The following is a 7,363-nucleotide window of genomic DNA, read 5'->3' as shown; positions in this document are numbered from 1 at the left end:
ATAATAATAATAATAATAATAATAATAATAATAATAATAATAATAGTAATCTGAGGGCTACTGCCCTCAGAAGAATATGTTCATCCCTGCTTTGCATGAGAACTGCAAGGAGGACTTTAAGATAAGCCTTAGAAGGTGCAGGAATGGAGACGGCAGGCAATTCAGGGTAAACAATTCATTCAATAAATTACAATGAATTATTTGCAATTAAAAAACATTTATAAGCTGCTAAATTCCATTAACATTGCATGGCCTATATAAAGTGACCCCTAACTGCGTATTAAAGAAGGACCTGTCTTTTTATGTTTTCATCTCACCACATAAAAAATAATTAGGTGAGGAGCACATTGCCCAAACCAGCCCATCATGCAGCAGGCAGTGGGCTGAAAGCTATAATGCACATATTATAGCATTTTCGGCTGCAGCAGAAGTCTGAATGCAACAGGAATAAATGCAGCATGCTTGGGACCACTGAGAAACCAGGTTTGTCTATCATCAGATGTGGAGCTGATCTAATGCTGTAATGGCTTTGGTGTCATGTGCACCAGAAATCATTGCTAGGCGGTTGTAAAGTTACACGGACTCCAGAAAATAACTGCATCTGACCTGACCACAATTACTCACTCAATTTATGAGAGCAGTTAGGACTTGAGGATATTGTTATTTTACTGTTGACAGAATGGAAAGAACAAGCTTCATTGCACATGCCTGACTCTTGCCTTAGGAGGACCTAAAAAGAGACCAGAGATGTTACTTTCACCTCCTACCATCCCAAAGAAATGGAGAATTACCAGTCACCAAGTCTGCATCAACCAAATACTCATCAGACAACTACTAGCCAGCCACGTTGTGCTGTGCGGGAGCCCAAGGTATGTGAGAATCTGAACCTGAATGAAATAGTTAAAAGCCATCATGACAATGCCTACGCTTCAAATCCAGAAACACTCTGGCAAATCTAGAAGCAATTGTTCTTTGGTCAAATCTAGAAAAGAATACACTCCCCGGAGGGTATCACAACAGAGTGACACTGGAACTGTCCCGGCTCATTTGGGTTTGCGCTATGCTGAGATTAAGTCATATATATAATGGTCTTGTAAAATACTCAGTTGGTTGCAGTTGGATAAATGGCCAATTCTAAATGATCCTTGCTGAACTGCAAAATCGATTAGGCAGCGATTTCCCAACCTTGGATTTTTCTATGCCCCTCAAGATTTCTCACTCTTGGAATTTGTCACAACCATGAGAAATTAAACATGGTGCATTGCTCTAGTGGCAATTTCTCTGGCTTCCCTCAATCCCAGAAGCCAAGTGGAGTCTCCTGGGGTACTTTGCTTGCAGTGAAAAAGACTTAAAAGCTGACAGTTTTCACTGAAAAAAAAACCAACCAAACAAACCTTGGAAGAAGTTAAATACAGGATTCAGAGTCCCTTGCTTACACTGAACGCACAGAATCCCAGAAACACAGCACAGGAAAGGCAGTCGTCCTCCACCAAAACAGCAGCAGACAAACTTCTTGCTCGACACAAACCAGGCTATGATGTCAGGCGCGTACATCCCCCAGCATCATCCTGCACCAGGCAGCAGCACCTGCTCTCAGCACCTCTGGGCTGGTGCTGCACTGCACTGCGCAGACATCCCCGCCCTGCACTGCTCCTCGCTGTGATTAATGAGAACTCGGAGCCAGAGTGGGGAACTACAAGTCTTTAATATAACAAGAGGTCACCTAACAGGCATTAGAAGCTTGTTGGGACAAGAAAAAGGCCTGTCTGCATTAGACCGCTAACAACTAGCTTTAACTTGCATTTTCTAGGGAATATTGTTTCAGTTTAAGCCTTTTAGGAAGCTGTCGACCTTAGCAAAAATCCCTTCAAACAGGAAGGCACAAGTGCAAAGGTAGCTGAAAGGATTAGTGATGAAATCATATTTCCTGATCCAGAGGTGCCAAGGCTAGGCCTGATTTCAGTGGGAACATTCACATACCTAAAGAGAGGCATATGCTTCCGAAGCGGTCACTGGCAGGCTGCAAAGTAGCTCCCTCTTGGGGGTAGACGCAGCCGTGCCAGCATGAGTGTTTCCCAGCATGAGGGATGGGTTTTCTGTTCATCAGCAGGAGACAGATTTGGAGAGGGATTTTTTTACATGCTGCACGGAGAGGAATTTCCAGAGGAATTAAAGCTTTTTCTCTTCTGGCTCTGGAGCTGGTGTTCAGGACTTCACCCAGCATTCAGATAGGAGAATGTTCTGTCTGGAGTGAGAGTTTAAAAGCTTCAGAAGACAAAGAAGGGCCATTCAGCCATGTCAGTTATTTAAAAGCCCAGAGACAAGGTATGCTGAAGGAGTGGGGGGAGCATATGTAAGTCAGAGGTGAGACTGGAAAAGCCCTTTCTTCCACTTAGGTTCAAGACCACACTAAGCTACTTCAGTTACTGGTTGGGGAAAGGCTGCACAAATCATAGAGGAGGTGCTGGCAGTTCACTCGTTGGAGCACAAGCTCTGCCAATGGCATCATTTGGATATTTAAAGCCCTTGGCTCTAATTGTAGCATGGCCATGCTTGAATAAACAGTGCTAGGATTACAGTCATTGTGGAAAATGGGATGGATTATGCCCCAGTCTGCCTGAGAGAGGAAGCTAGTTCTGGCTCATCTGGGCAGTGGGAGCTGGCACAGAAAGCCTCTGACATCCTGACACCTCTGCAATGATTTCCCTCAAGATGAGAGGGCTGATTAGGTGCAAAGAGAGAGGCTAAAGCAGACCGAAACATCCCTTATGCAAATGCTCCATTTAAAGCCAACCGCATGCAGCCTAAGCTGAAGGGCTTGCAGCCTCTTCAGCAGTCAGTTCTGCAGAGGGTGGGAAGTCAAGGGTGTCTGCTGTCCCCCCAGAAGGGAGCAAGACTCCTGGGGACCAGGAATGGTTCCCACCCGTGTAAAGAAATCCAGCCCTCAGTCAAATCCCAGGCTGGGAGTCTGGTTAGAGCAAGACTCTGCTGCCAAGACACCCAACTCACACACAACTTCTCTCTCACCTTGTGGTATTCATTGTCTTAAATAACGCGTTTAGTGAACCCCAGGTAGATGGCTGAATATATGAGCTCCATCCTATAACAGGAAAAGCCACAGGCAGTGCTGGGAGGCCCAGCTCTCCATGTCTTTATCTTTGTAGATAAGCAAGTTCTGAGTCTTTGGAAGAAATACTCTGACTACTGTTAATTATCTATCACTGAAGCCAAGCTTCTATGCCCTGGACATCTGCTGCTACATGGCAGATGTGAAGACAGTGTCAAAATGGGACAACAGGGTTAGAAGACAAGCAAATATCACCATTGTAATGAGAATCGGTATTTTGCATGGCTAGTCCATCTTCTTTCATGCACAGAAACATAAATTGTATGGAATGGCACCCTGCAAAGACAGTTCCTTCACTTCCTTATTAATACTGAGAGTCAAAAGTTAAACACAGCAGACAAAACACACATAGGACTAATGCAATATTGGAAAAACATCAAACCAAAAGGGCCTCCATCTCTGGCTCTCATTCCTCTTCCCTTTCTGGCCAGACGGAGCATTCCCTGTGCCCGTGTGTTGGGGAGAAGTGAGGAAGCAAGGAGCCTTCAACAACAGTACTTTCCCAGAAATAACAATTACTTCTCAAGAAACAAGAGAGCTGCAGGCCTCCAGCATTCAGACTTGGCTCATTCCAAAGGAAGGAAAATAACAGCACAACTGAGCAGTAGTAGAAAAAGCCAGCTATTTTCAGTATGGTTCTCAGGGGGAATTGAACACAAGTTTGAGTTTAGCTGCTGTCTCCAAGAAACTTGGGACTTGCCCCAGAAGAAAGATAACCTGGGGCGATGAGGCCAAAATCATGGGTGCAGATGATGCTCCATCCAAGACTGCTTTGTTCTGCCTTTCTTTTTGAAATGCTACTGTACTACCTCTGGTTTCTCCCTGGTGCACCTCCTAAGATGGTCCTCTCAGCCTGATGCTGAGCAACAAATGCAGTGGTGAATTGTACACTAGGTAATGAGATGCCAGGCACATGGAAAACCTCATAGGCAATCAGGTCTTATTTGAGTGTTAGCTGGGAAAAATATAAAAGGGAATTTTAAAAATCAATTTCTGTCCTCTGTAGTTAGTGCCTGGGGAACAGATCTTCAGCAAATATTCATAGCAATGAAACATTTATAGTCATGCTGTTTAGGTTTACCTACAGATTTTCTACCCGTGTTTCAGAACCAGCATCCAGTTGTCATTAGCCTACTCTGAAAACTCATGACCTGCACATCTTTAAAAGTATAACATAGAAAATTCTTTCTAATCATATAGCAGATGTGGTGGAAATGTATATTGTCTACATTTCCAGTAATAAATAAGATTTCATAACCAGGATCACAATTTATAACTGCAAAGTTTCCGTTGACTTCAAAGAAAACAGAATTTGGATCTCTGAAGCGTTAGCACAGAAAACTTAAAATTCCTGCAAATGAACACTTCTCTAGGAAGAAGACTTCTAAACCTATCTATCTGGTTTAGTGTCTGGTTCAAAAAAAAGCCACAGGTGAAAATCTTTCTGACTTTTAAAATACATTTAACTGAACCGATCTGTCACCTATGCATCCTGCTTTATCTAACCAGTCTCTCTATTAGCACTCATCACCATGGTATCTGAACTTCTTCTGCTGGAGGTGTTATTCCAATTACTTTAGTGTAGTCGCTGACATGTAACTGAGAGCAAAATCTGAGCTTCTGTTAGGAAAATAATGCTCCAATTAGTTGCTCCCTCTTTGTCTAACAATGCAGAAAGTCACACTGTGAAAGATTATTTCCAGAGCTTGCTCTCTGTGGTAGTTTCTCCTCCTTTCTTTTTTATTGTTGCCACTGCGATGTTGACACAGAAGTTTGGCAGTCTCCCACCTGAATCACATATTGGAGCTCAAGCTATTTATGATAGTCAGTACAAATCAAATACCTCCTATGTACATTAGCCACTGCGCAGCTGAATTTCTTGCTTCTCCTGTGCAGACCCAAATCTATGTGGGAGACAGAGAAAGCATTTTTCTTATGCATCCTGACTCCTAATTGACTCCTGAGGAGGAGAGCTGTAAATATACAGCAAGTCTGAAGAAACTGCTGTTCTCTGATCACGTACAAACTGCTTCTTTCTCAGCAGTTCTCTGGGATTTAGAATAGATTTCATGAGTGACAAAATATTTCACCCAGTCATAGCATAAGAAAGAATTATAAACAAGTTTGGAGACTGTTCCCAAGCTAAATCTCAGTGTATTGACCTTCTAGCTTAAAAATCGGATATCTTGCTTAAGGGTGGGATAATCAGCACTTCAAGCTTTTCACTATGGACCCTCCTATCCCACCAGCAGTTGCAGTTATTTGTCAAGCTTGAAAGTAGCTACTGGAAACCACCTCATTCCACTTCAGCTCTTGCCTTCCAGAAATGAAACAAGCAGCAGGTAACAGGGCTGAAGAGCAATGCCTCACCCAGCTGCAACCAGACTTTCTCCTTGATTTATGTCCCATCTGCTGGTGGACACACACTGCTGTCTTCCTCTTGCTCAAACAGCACCCAAATGTTCCACGTGAGGAGTGGATCTCATCTGGGGAATGCAATTTGAGGCATCTTAAAAGAACCTGACTATGAAGACAAGACTTAAAGGTGCTAAAGCTCTGTCTCAAGCAATCATCATCACTTACCAATCATCTTGGCTATATAAAAAAAAAAGTAGTTGTTAAATTACATGAAGGAACATGATACAGCAGAGCTCCTTAAACCATGGACTTCAACCCCAGTTCAGCCCACAGGAACACCTTACCTGGACATGCTGAGGTGAGACATATGATTCCTGTAGGAGATCCAGTATTTCTCACTTTTATTTTTTACCTTAGGAGGCTTCCAGTTGCAGTGCTCAGGGGTGGGGAAGTGTGCTGCACTTGTTAGACCCGGGAGCAGTGCCCTTTTGCTTGCTAAATGAATTTTCATAAGCTTCCCCAGCAGGCATCAGTTCTTTTTTTTACGGGGTCCTATGGTGAAAGTAGCTCTTCTCTAAAAATCAATGCTCTCTCTGGGGGTTGGGGGCACGAGAGGGTGTTGGGGTTTTGAGTGGGTTTTTTTTAATAAAAGGTTTTTCCTTCTCTCAGCAGGTTAAAATGCCCTGCCATGGCAAACCAGCACTTGGTGCATGTATGTGCACACACAGAGAGACCTGGTAACTGGACTGAGATCCATCTATAAGAAACCACTTGCACAGTTTTCCAGATTCTCAGCAGAACAGCAAATAAAAATCTGTTTATGCATAGAAGGTAGGACTCAGCCTGATGACTGTGAGTTGTCTGGACAGTATCAGGGAAGAGAACAATCACAGATCCTGCTGTGACAGAGCTAATTTGCAATCCATCTCTGACCATCCCACATCCAGGCTCCCAGTGCCCTCTTTGGGGCAGCACCTGTCAGTAGTCCCATGTCATAAACGCTCATATAACATCTAAAATGATAAGGAGGCTCTTAGAAAAAGAAGAATTAATTCTGCTAACAGCATGAGCTATGCTTGCAAAGCCTTGAGCCTTAACTGCAACCACAGCCATGGGAATGCCTGCCCTGAGACCATCGCTCATGAGGGGAGACAGCAAACACCACTGATGTTCCAGGGCTGTTACAGTTACATCCCACTCACTGTAGTTTCTCACTTAAACATGACTGCTTCTGCTGAGCAGTAAAGTATCTACAGAAGAACCAATTCTTTTTAATGTACTATCTGAAAAAGAAACTGCTTTGAAGCTTTGTAGATCATCACAACCAGTAGAAAGGATTAGCTGATGATTTTGTGAATGAGAGGGATTCGGAGATGTGCTGGAATACAGCTTTACTGGCTTACAACAGGCTGGTGCTTCAGAATCACCAATTTTTGCTTTCTCTTCTTTAAAAAAAAAAAAAACAACAAACAACAAACTCAGAACATCTAAGGGCTAAATCCTGATTCTGTGACAGGTAGCAGCAGATGTCCCTTCACCTTAACTCTCTCCTGGTGTGGCAGAACTTGGCCTGACCAGCGCAACACTGTGCTGATACTTACTTTGCTGATAACAGTATTAGTAATTAAGACCCATTGTGTGTTAAAGGAAATCGCAACCTCCTTTCTACAGTGAGATCCAGCCCAGAACCTCACAGCATACAAAGCTCTCGAGATATTTTGAGGTTAACTGAGACATTTTGATTCACTAATAATACCTCTCTCCAATGGCTGTCAGAAAAGTAGAAAGGTGAATAAACTGCCAAGGTTTTTATACCACTGACCTCACTGAGGCATTTCATCTCTATATGCAGCTGTTTCAAACCATCTCAATGGTACC

This window comes from Pygoscelis adeliae, unplaced genomic scaffold, assembly GCF_000699105.1.
Source record: "Pygoscelis adeliae isolate BGI_AS28 unplaced genomic scaffold, ASM69910v1 Scaffold431, whole genome shotgun sequence".
In the NCBI taxonomy this organism is placed as follows: Eukaryota; Metazoa; Chordata; class Aves; order Sphenisciformes; family Spheniscidae; genus Pygoscelis; species Pygoscelis adeliae.
This window is presented reverse-complemented; position numbering follows the sequence as displayed.